The sequence below is a fragment of the Pteropus alecto genome, unplaced genomic scaffold (genome assembly GCF_000325575.1).
Source record: "Pteropus alecto unplaced genomic scaffold, ASM32557v1 scaffold461, whole genome shotgun sequence".
In the NCBI taxonomy this organism is placed as follows: Eukaryota; Metazoa; Chordata; class Mammalia; order Chiroptera; family Pteropodidae; genus Pteropus; species Pteropus alecto.
This window is the reverse complement of record NW_006431079.1, coordinates 908742-920607: the sequence shown is the minus strand read 5'-3', so window position 1 is coordinate 920607 and position 11866 is coordinate 908742. Positions and strand designations below refer to the sequence as shown.

The window sequence follows — 11866 nt, the reverse complement described above, 5'->3', positions numbered from 1 at the left end:
TAGGAATAATAGAATATAACAAGTGGTTGTTATGGATTATTTTACTTGATTACAAAAGGTAGAAATTTAAGCAATAGTTTCAGCGGTGTATTAGTACTATGTTTGTAACAAAATTGTTGATTCCTCAATGATCTATTTTAATATTTTAATAAACTTTGTTTAAGCTTTATTTATTAGAAAAAAATTTTTGAACATTAAGGATTTTTTTCTTTCAGAGTTAAGATGTAAGGTAGTTGTGCCCAAGTAAGTTGGTTATTGTGAAGGAAAGAACTATATTACATTTCAATTCATATATCTGCTTGATTCCTTTTGGGAAGCGTGTGTGAGTGTATGGTAATAGTGGGGCTTTCCTCAAAGAGAAAATTGCCACACGTAGAACTGACAACATAAAGATCATAGAATGAATTTAGTCTAGTATCTCTTAACCTTGGAGATTCTAATTCAGTAGGTCTGGGACTAGGGCCAGAATTTGTATTTCTGACAAGCTGAGAGGATTCTGAAGGGCTATCAGATTTAGAAACTAGTGGTGTGGTATATACCATCATGCCTTACTGACTTGAAAAATGAGTCACAAAGGTTCACACTTCTAATTTCGTTGCATTTGTGTGAATGTAAGTCCCATTAGCCTTTTGAGGGGCTTGGAAAAGAGGTAAGTAAAAAGCTAAAAGGAGTGACAAGTTCATTCCTTTGAATTCCTTGTAGCTATTTCAGGAGTAAAGAGATGAACTTGTCAGGGTATGCTGGGGTCCTGGAGATTATAGATCAGTGGCATTTTATGTCAAAACCAGCTCACGGTCTTAAACTTATAGAAAAACTTCAAGGGCGAATATGGGGTGCTGTAGAAATGAGGTTCTACACAAATCCGGGGATAATGGAAAACAGGATTGGATTAAATAGCACTTGTTGAAGTTGTAAATTAGTGATAATTATTTTATTTAAAAAAGGTTTTAGGACAATTTCAGCCTTTAGAATTTATGTTTAGTTGTTTAAACAAAACGTACTATTTTCATTAAAAATAAAAAATAAAAAAAAGAAATGATATGTGGAAAAGCATGACTGGAAAACTTAAAGGTCATCTGGGCCAACCATGTTTCCCAGTTGCCTGCCTTAGAGAAAGCTTGTTATTTGGCTTGTGAGACATAATAAGCCCCTTTAATGACCACAACTAATATTATAGGTAGAGTACTTAGGAAGAAATAATTCCTTCAGAGTACTAGACCTACAAAAACCTGAAAGACTTCCTCGAAAATCTTAACCTCTTTGTTCCTCAAAGGAAAAAAAACATGCCAAAGCAAAATCCATGAACCAGAAAACCCAAACTACTCACCATGCTGAAGTGCAGGATTTAAAATAGCAAAAGGAAGTAAAGCCCATCTCTGTGATGTCAAGTGCTATTTTGGTATATACCAAAATAGTTGAATTATAAGTCCCTCACAGTTAAAATATTAAACAGATCCTTAGCTATAAGATGTGTTGCCAGGCATCTGTATGGAATATAACCATGTAATCAGAGTGTTTTGTACTTCTCCACACAAAGAGAACCAAAGCTACTGCTTCTAAAGATTAGGAAACTTTCATAGACTGACAGAAGACAGTACAGAGGAAATGGTTTGGGAGTGGAGGAGATGTATGAGAGAGGATGAAAGGAACAGTTTCATACTATCCAAATTAGAGCCAGGATGTTTATGCTCAAATCTTCTGTTGGCTCCGTGTTGAGGGGACTGAATAACGGGAACATGGGAAAGTGTATCTCTAAGATCTCTAAATTCGGCACTAAATACATCAAATTCTTCATAAAAGCACTTCTTATTTGCAGCAATCTCTGCACATTTCTGAATATGTATTGTGACCAAAGTCCAAAGCCAGCTAATGCTAATTACCCCTTCCTCTTTTTTGTTGCTGGTATCCTTCCGAAAGCTGTTAGTTCATCCTGTTGTTTACAAGTTACATGCCTCCACAGTATTGTGGAGAGTGTTTTTATTTATCTTTCATTTACTCAGACGGCATATATTTATTGTGCACTTATTTATGCTGGGCACTGTGCTGGGCACGTAGGACGTGATTATTAACAAGATAGACCTGGTCTCCGTCTCCACAGATCTTAATCTCCTGTAGCACTTTATGGTTGGCTTTTCTTTGCAAAATCATGTGGACATTAGGTTAATGCAAATTATTAAATTAGCACCATTTAAAGTAGCTTTAAAAACATTTCAGATGTCAGTGTCTCTAATAAATCTTTGGCTAGTATTAAGATTAATACTGATATTGGTGGAGTTTAGACTCAAGACTCTATTTAGAGAACAAGGGATGTTAATTTTCTTTCTGCAAGAGCAGGTCTAATTAAGGCTTTTCTTAGTCATTAAAAAAGTTCCATGCATAATTTGCAATGGAATTGGCAAACAAAAGGAACAACTCTTTTTGTATCTTATTATTGCCCTCTTACATTGCACACGTAAGAGGCAGCAGCAGTAGCTGCCAGAAATAAAAACCATTACTGTCCTGGGTTTGAGGAAAATCTTGACGCTTTCTGTTGAGTTAGCTTTCTTTACAGATGTCACTCACAAGAAAAACAGGACTTTAATAGTACAAATTTTAATAGTTTTGGAAGTGGGAGACTTAAGAACTTCCTTACAGAGCTTAGGGAGCTGCAGGTGGACTTTGCCTGGAGCATTGTTGAATTCTGTGGCTCCTGTCCTCTAAGGGTTCTTATACTGAGTCCTCTTGTTGCATATGGAGGGTAGAACCACCCTAATTTGAGATTGGAACAGATTGGAGATGGCTAAATCCATTCAAATATGGTCTACGTCTTCCAAAGGGTTTAAACACTTCAGTGTACTAGAGTTAAAACTCAGTGCTGGATTTTAAATTTGAAGTAAAAGTTGTTCTGATTTCTCTAGTTTCAAGTTGTCTCCTGTGTTTTCCAGTGTGCCTCAATTACCACTGAAATCATGGGTTTTCCTAATGTAGACCAATTCGCTTTACTAAGAATGGAATTATTTTTCACACACAGACTGTGTCACACTTTTTATAAAGCCTTCTTCTAGAAAGGCCAAACATATCCTCTGGCATCAATATTATTGAGATAAAGAGTTAATACTAGTAATTCATTTTTTTTGGCAAAAGAACGATAGATTATCAGTTTGGTTCTTGCCACTATTTCTGTTCAATCATGAACAAGTTAAATTATTTACAGGATAGATTTTAAACTCATTATTTTCGATGCTTGCCTTGCAGCTGAATAAATACCTTCCTAGGATATGTGACAATTTTATTGGCTTGGGCTTTGAAACATGTCTTGGCCTTAGAGCTGTTTATGTTCATTCATACACATTTGTTCCTTCAAAATGTAACTAGGTTTGTGAAAGTCAATTTTGTGCATTTCAGTAGAAAGTTCTATTTATAGTGATTTATGGGAGGAGAAATTGGGTTACATGGCTTCCTAATATCCCACTAAATACATATGGGTTTAAATTTTAGGTGATTAAAAATTTCTTTCAGAATTCCACTAATAAACCACAGATTCTCACTACTAGTAGGTATTCTATTGCTTATTATTTAACGACATCCTTTCTTAGTTTTTGGTTTTGCAAGCTAATGAAGAATTTAAAACAAATTCTCAGAATGCCCTTGAACTTTCGGTTCAGAGCGGACTCCTTGGAACTCCAGTGCTTTCAGAGTGCCTCTGCTACTGCTGCAGTACCATATGTACCTTCTAATGGTTTTTTTGGGGGGGAGGTTTGCAGGGCTCCCCCAGGCTGAGGGCTGGGAGAACGGAAAGATCTCATCAGTTTGTTTGAAGGCAGGCAGGCTGTCCAGGCAGCTTTTCCCAGACTCTCCCAGCTCTGGCTTTTCATGCATACCAGGAGAGCCGCTTTTTTCCTCCAGTGATTGAAACCATCTGGACTGCAGAAGGGGTCACGTGTGTATGAGAAAATGACAAAGTTTTAGACCCCCTTATGCTTTGCTCTAGACCTAGACAATTCTTCGTCGGATGGGTGCCGAAGTGAGGACCGTTCAGTTTGAGGGCCAACTCCTCATCCTGCCCCTCCACCCCCATCTTCCTTATCCCTGTATCTCGCTCCCCCCGACCCTGCCCCGCTCCGCCCCTCGCGCACTCTCAGCGCGGTTTTCTTGTTGCCTCTGAGCACACCCGTCCGCCAGGCTCCAGCAGCCCACCCTCTCTGTCTCGGGTGGAGGCACACCTCCTCCACGCCCCCTCAACTCAAATCTCCGCTCCCTCCCTTCTCTCTCCCTCCAGTCCGGCCGCAGCCGCGGGTGCGGATGCCTGCCTGCCACCCGCCCTCTCTCCTTGAGCGGCGGCTCCTCCTCCGGGCTGCACAGCTCCAGGCAAGCCCGCATCAGGGTGGGCGCCCAGCCTGGCAGGCGAGCGCAGAGGTAAGTGCATCCGGCTGCCGCCCTGGCTTTCCCTGCCCGTCCGCCCACCAGCCGGGAGGTTGCCGGCTTGCCCCACTGCCTTTGCTCTGGGCAGGGTGGTGGGCCGGAGGGGTGCTGGTTCCCGCCCTGCGGCGCCCTGCCTGCGGATGCAGTCCTAGCCATTTTCCCAGCTACTCACCATTCCCTGCCCCCGGCGGTGTTCCAGCTCTGAGTATTTGCATCCTGGCGCCCGGACTCTAGGGGGCCTCTGAAAGCTCAGAGGAGCAAAGCAGCAGGGCAGCTCCCCCGGGCCGCAGGGGACTTCCCTCCGGGGGGTCGGGGCAGGCTCTGCTTTCCGGCTGGCTAGGGCCCGCGCGGTTGGGGGTGGGGAACAACTAGACGAGGGTCTGGGGAAGTGCAGAGCCGTGGTGGGCGAAGAATAGACTGCAGTCCGGGCGGCCCTGGGAGTGGGCTCTGCAAGCCCTGTCCCCTGGACATGCCCAAGCTGCTGGGCAGCGGCTGTTGAGTTCTTACCTGGAGCTGTGATAGCTTGTATGCAGGCTCCTTAAAGAAAACACACACACACACACACGCACGCACGCACACGCACACACGCGCGCGCACACACACAGAACTCAAACAAAGGAAATTTAAGTTTGTACTCTTTCGCTTTAACAAATTAAACGGTGTTTATTGGGAATGACTGTCTTTCCTTTTTGCCCTCTTTCTGAAGTGTACTTAGTATTAAAGACATATATTTTTTCAGTAATCCAAGACTAAAGAAACATACATTAGCCAACGTTTATGCTACCTATCCAAGAATTTAGTAATTTAGTAGAGTTCAAGAGATTGAACATTTTCAAGTGCTTATAAAGAGAGATTATTGCATTTTCTTAGGATCTTTATATGAACGTGGTTTATATTACTTGAATATGAATATAACAGCTTCTTCACTGAGTGAGAGAATTTATCTTGATGCTCCAGTTCTTGCTTGTATCGTGTGCAGGTGTTTCTGCTGTTTGAACAGCAGAGGGGAAGGGAGCAGAGGTCATTATCCCATCTCCAGGACTGTTTTGAGCTATCTCTTATGTGCACATACTTTAGCTCGCCATCTTAGGATAGGGTCACAAAATTGCATTACTTCTCCAAGTAATATTCTCAGAAGGTGAATCCCTTCATTGATAGGATTTTTCAGAAGTAGGGGTTCTAAAAGATCAGAAGTAGTGTAGGTTCCAGAAAACTTATCAAAATAGAGACAAGTTGCTCATAGTCTATCTTCCATGCTGAATTAAGGACAGTGCAAAGCAAGAGCTAAGCATATTCTGTTGAATGCATGGAGTGAAGAAAAGGCTTCCTGGACCCTTGATAGACAACTTCGAGGCAGCTCTATCCTCAAAGTAATTTTTATTGGACACTTATATTGTGATTGGCTTGATAGTAAAAATTTAGCGCTTGAGTTTGTGGACTCACTGGGGAAAGAGCAATGGCATTTAAGAGAAGACTAACGATTTCAGGTTATAGAAGCTCAGAGGAGAAAACAATTATGAGCCAGGGTGGCTTCACAGAAGAGAAGGAATTTCAATTAGGCCTTGAAGCAAAATGTGGTTCTGAAACTAGTGGAGAGTTGCCGGAGAGAGTTTTCAAGAAAAGAGAAAGTGGACCATTTGGATTGGAGCTAGGGAGAAAAGGAATGCTTGCAGAGCATCTACTCTGTGCCAGAGCCGTGTTCTTTCTTTCATCTTCTAGTGTCGTGAAGTAGGCATGGTTATTCTTTTAAAAGGAGGAAATTCTTCTTTTAAGGAGAGAAGATCGAAAAGATAAGTAATCTGCTCAAAGTCAAACAAGTAGTAAGTGGTAGAACTGGAGTTCTCACTCCCCGTTGTCTGATTCTAAAGCTTGTGCTTTCACAGTTGCACAAGCTTTAGTGCAACTATGCTTGCACTATGACAGGCAGTGGGAGCTTCCATGGAAGTAGACGGTGGTCAGCTTGAATTCTGGCTCGGGAGCTGGAACTTCATCCTATACATATTGTCCAGCTTTTAAAGATTTCTGAGAAAAGGCATGATAGGCAAAACAATGTTTTTTAGAAGAGAAATGTGACATCTGTGTTCAGGAATGTGACATGTTCATCACAGGTAATGTGCGAGGTATAGTTCTTAATTAGAAGGTTAAAAAAAAAAAAAGCGAATGTAGCCAAGATGTCTGGGTGTTTAAATTCATGCCCCTTTTACCCTTCGATAGCTTGGTTAACTTGGTAAGAACTAGTGTCACCACTGACCACAGGGCTACTGGGGATCAGAAGAGAGCTGGTGTGACCAGGCGAACCTTGAAATGGTATGTGTATGTGGAGCAACACAACTGGTGGTTTGTCCTTTATGTTCCCCTACATGTTTCGCAATGCTTTGGTGAAAGTTTTTTTTTCTTTTACTCTAGCTTGGACTTCTGGGACCTAGATCAATGTCACAGTTTTTTTTTTTAAAGAGCCTTTACTAAGTGACAAAGTTGAGCTCCAAACCAGGGCCTCTGTTCTAAAGATAATGATTTAAGTTGAGGTGCCCTTTTCTCCTCACATTCATTCCCTTGTTTCTTAAAAATGCTAAATTAAAATATGTGGTACTGGCAAGGTGAAAATGAATTGAGATCATCTTTCTTAATAATAAGACCAGTTATGATAAAAAATGTACCTTTATTTTACTTTTTGTCGTGGAGAAGCAACAGGATGCCTTTGGAGAGATATGAAAGCCAGGATTTGAGGTGTGCAAAGCTCTTCCTACCTCTCCATATTTCTTGTTAGTTAATTGTGTTGTTCATATATACAGCGAGGGATCTTACAGGACCATTGAATACCCAAGTTTATAGCCAAGTCCTTTGATTCTCTGCAGATAATGCACTCAGGAAGGGCGGCAGTGGGTGGAGCCATTTTACTAGAATTGTCTGGTGCTTTGTGTACAATCTGCATTTCTTGCTCTTCCTTGTGCAACCTCTAGGCCTTTTCCTCTGAACTTGTTAGTGCTCTGATGACTAGGTTCTTAGGCCAAGGAATGTCAGGTAGCAGAAAGTTGCACAAAAAAGGGCAGCTGACTAGCAGAAAAATCAAGTTTGTCAACTAGAGAAGTTTTATTTTAATTAATGTTAGAGGCGATAACATTATTATTTTTTTGTAAGATAAAAAAATGCAAAACCAAAGTGTAACCTTAGTTCTCTATACCCATTTTTACCTATAAGAGCCTCTAAGTGGAGAGCTTGCCACCTTGATATGTGAAATTCTCACAAGCACCTCTAAGTGTGTTGGGATTACTCAGTTTGGGTTTTGGACCTCTGAGGAATGTCACCTCTAAGTGTAGGTGATTTAGAGTCCAAGATATGGGTCGAAGTTCCACCTTTGCCATTTCTTTAGAAATTTCTGGAGTTGGATGTCGGAGAAATCTCTTAACTCAGTTTTTCTAGTTCTTCTAAATGAAGGTAATTCCCTAGGACCAGACAGAGTTCATGGCCTGATAAGTCCCTTGGTTTTTTCTCCCATTTTGTATGTGACATCACCTAAAAGCCGTTTTATTTTATCTGTAGCCTCTTGTTATAGGTCAGAAAGGAAAACCATGCAGAGTTTTCTCCAGAGAACGATCTTTGGGTAGGAGTTCCTGTGAGAATGCCCTTGAGGTTAGTTTTGAGAGCTGGGGGTCTCAATAGAGAGTTTCATAATTCTCTTAAGTGTCAGAGATGTTTGGTTGCATTTTTGGCTCATTGCTTACTCACACAGTTTTTACTGTTTTTATATTTGGTGAGCATTTGTCATTCTTCTAATTTATTAAGGAGCGATTTAGATTTTCTGAGATAGTTAAAAGCTTAGAAAAATAGGACTGTGATATCCTTTTGATGCTTGGATGTAATCTCCGAGTATAGTAGAATCTTTTGATTATTTTAACCCACTTTACCTCCAAATATCCTTAAATCTTTCGCAATAAATCTTACAACCTCTCTAAGAAACATTTTCTGAGGTTTCCAGGCTGATCACAGATTATCTCCTAGTTTGCCTAAGTTTTCTTTTAGTGTTTCTTTTGCTGTTTTCCCATTCCTCTTAATGTACAGATATTCACAGAGTGAACAAATTGTCTTGTTCTCAATGACTGCACTGAATGTACAGATCATCCCTTCTGTACCCATCCTTCCCTTCTTCTGGCTAAATAAGCAGAAGTTTCTCTGTTTTTTATAAAAGTCACACTTTTTAGATCTATGATTATACTTGTTTCTTTGTATTTTGTTTTATGCAGGAAGTCAATATCAGATATGTTGGCAATTAGAGCTTTCAGACTGAAGGGAGCCTTTTGGAAATAAAACGTTTATCTCCCCTCTCCTCCCCATCAGCATGAATAATTATGGAACATATGTAAACTCTGGAGATGATTTTTTAAAAAATTATCATCAAAAGAATTTTGCCCAGTTGCTTTAAGGGCTTAAAAAGAATCCAGCCTTTGCAAGATTGTACTAAAAGTAACAGACTAGCCCAATTAAGGCCTTTCTAGCAGTATGGGAATCATTTGTTTAAACTGGAATTTAGGATCCCCAAACAAATATGATAAGAAAAAAAAACCTTTTTAAATGGCCTTCTTATGATAAAGGGCCATATGATTAGACTATGCTGGGAACCCTGGTTGTGTCAGTGTTCTGGAACCTACTTTGTGTAGGCAAGTGTCAATATTGATGGCCTTTTGTCTTTCTTTGATGTGAATTTGGGATCTTGGATGTTAATTTAGCTAAGGATAAGTTTGAATCTAGATATTTGTGGATATCCTTTCCCCCTTCTCCCTAGTCTTCCTCTGCTCCAAGGCTAACTGGAGTCAGTGTCCTGAGATGTTCTATCAGACACTAGTCTCCAAGAAAGAGCTCTGTATTACTATATTTCTATATTCCTTCTATGTTGTGTTCAACATTTATTGAATAGCAACTATGGAAAAAGCACCAGGCTAGTGCTTTCAAGCATCTGTTACTTTCTCTTATTACTTTTTTTCAGTGAATGTGCTTAACATTAGGTGTTCAAAGAATCAATGAGTGGGTAACGTTAAAAAATTAGATGGAAAATTATTTTTGCATATGGGTGTTGGATATCTCCTGATTCACATACTATTGTTGGGAATTGGCTGTTGATATATCACTCTGGCTTCTGCTCTAGATGCTGAGATGACCCCTGATAAGAAGACTCAGCGTGCGGGGATATATTTTCTAGTGAGTGAGCAGGACCCAGTCAGTTATTTTTCCTATTAGTCGTGGTGTATTACGCTTACTTTTGGCAGGAACTCCACTTAGCATAATATCCCCTGCATTAGAAAGCACCTAATGTTTACTAGTGAGGACTGCCTGGAGTTTGTTCTGAAAGTCTGGTCTTGCCACTTGAGTCAGGGATGGATGGATTCTAGGTGCTTAAATCCAAAGTGCTTCTACACAAATCGGAGTGATCCTAACACTGGTATCAAGTCCAGGCAAAATGCAAGTGTCCTTGAAAATTGCGTACTAGTGTGGGAGGGGCATCAAGGCTTTCTGCTCCTTGGTAAATACTAGAATTTGTATACAGAGACTTAGAGATGAAGAAAACCGAACTTTAAATGAATATTTAGTGCTCCATGGTTAGGGAGAGCATGGAAAAATGGGATTTAAGATCAGCATCTTTACTGGACTCTTTTATGTCCAATTAATCAGAGATATCAGTTATGAAAGTTCTGTTTTGCTATTTTTTTCCCCACGTCTGTGTTTTGACAGGTTTGTACAGAAAGTGATGGCAGAATCATGGGAGATGAACAGAGGCCACTTTATATCATATTTCAGATGGACCATTTAAAAAAACCCCATAACCAGATCAGCGGTTAGAATTAGTTAGAAATAGCTTTGCTGAAAAGTATTGGTAAAGTAACATCTAGCTGCCTTTGTCTATTCCAGGATTAGATTTGAGCAAGAAAGCCAATTTAGGAGCAGTGTCATGTGCCCAGTTCTGCCCACATTCAAGTCGCCTACATAGTTCCCATGTATTTGTCACTGTTACTGGTCCCTGGAGGGCTAGGGGTAGATCTTAGGATATGAGGCTCAGACTTGAGTGAAGCCACATCAAGAGCTAGTCCTGGTAGGTCAGCATTATTTTCTGTGGTTTATCCAGATTAGTCTCTGGATATGTATTTGGGTTATGCCCATTTCGTTTCCCTCATTTCCTAAGTTTTGATGCTATTGTTTGTTTGTTTGTTTGTTTGTTTTAAGGAATATTCTGGCTTTAGTGTTTAGATTCTTTTAGGGCTATGGAGACTGGGGGCAGGGGGACCAAGTGTGACATGTTGCCAGATATGAGAGACTTTTGCATTTGGACAAATCTCCAGGAAAGAAGAGACAGAAAAGTTTATGCACAAAAGCATACTGATTGAAAAGTCAGGAGGAGAAATGGCATGATGGGTAGTGTAACTGCTTTGGCCAGTGTGACTACCTCTGCCAAGATGGGCTTGAAATTGGATAATGGGGTGATGCTAAGGGTATCTTATAATTCACATTATTCCATGTAGAAGGTATTTTTTTTTTCATAAGAGAAAGCATAGTGCATTACATTTTGATTTTCTTTTTAATTTATGTGACACACCCACAGGTAAGTGTTGGTGAACACCTGAGTATATGTTTAACTCTATGCCAAACATGGTATTGTCTATACACAAGACAGCCTATGGCTATGCTACCCTGAACAAACCTGATCATATCTGATCTTGGAAGCTAAGCAGGTTTGGGCCTGTTTAGTACTTGGATGGGAGACCACCTAGGAAGACCAGGTGCTACAGGCATAAAAAATAAAAATATACACAAGACAAATATGTCGGGAAAAAAAAATGAATCTGAACTTAGAACATATAATTGTTGCTTAAGGAAGTATTATATTATCCAGTTTTCAATTATGAGTTACGTACAGAGGTTTGGGGGCCCTAGAGAAGGCTTAGGACATGCAGGTTTATGGTAAAATCTTGAGCTGAAAGGAGGCCTTTGGAGATGTTGCAGCGCCCCAGAGCTCAGGCTTCAGCCCCCTTCTTTTCTCTATCTGTACTTTTCTCAGGTGATTTCATAGTTTTAAAGTACTGGCATTTATGGAGTGTTTACTCTGTGCCAGACTCTGTTCTAAAGGCTTTAGTGCACTAGTTTAATCTTTCAGACAAATTGATGATTTAGATACTGTTATCCTCGCTTAAAAATATGGGAACTGAAGTACAGAGAAATGAACTTTGTTGAGATCACACAGCTCACGAGCTGAAGAGTCAGAATGTGAACCTAGATGGTTGGAGACTGGATTCCCAGCATTTTTCTTTTTTTTGACCAAAGTCTCAAAAGTTTATTCAAATTAGTTTACATCCCTTACCCACTTTCTATTGATTTACACACTTTTTTCCCTTTCTCCCTTCCTTCCTTCCTTCCTTTCCTTCCTTCCTTCCTTCCTTCCTTCCTTCCTTCCTTCCTTCCTTCCTTCCTTCCTTCCTTC

At 40.3% G+C, this 11866-nt stretch overlaps 1 protein-coding gene and 1 pseudogene across 2 annotated transcripts in view; both read left to right on the top strand.

Moving 5' to 3' along the window:
* Positions 1 to 4135: 4135 nt before the first annotated feature.
* Positions 4136 to 11866, top strand: part of ST5 (suppression of tumorigenicity 5) — a 141642-nt gene continuing 133911 nt past the window's right edge. For both annotated transcript variants that reach the window (XM_015596594.2, XM_015596581.2), the window contains exon 1: positions 4136 to 4395. The gene's annotated coding sequence lies outside the window, so the exon portion shown is untranslated. The remainder of the gene's footprint in view (positions 4396 to 11866) is intronic.
* On the top strand, positions 11062 to 11180 carry LOC112469600 (annotated as a pseudogene).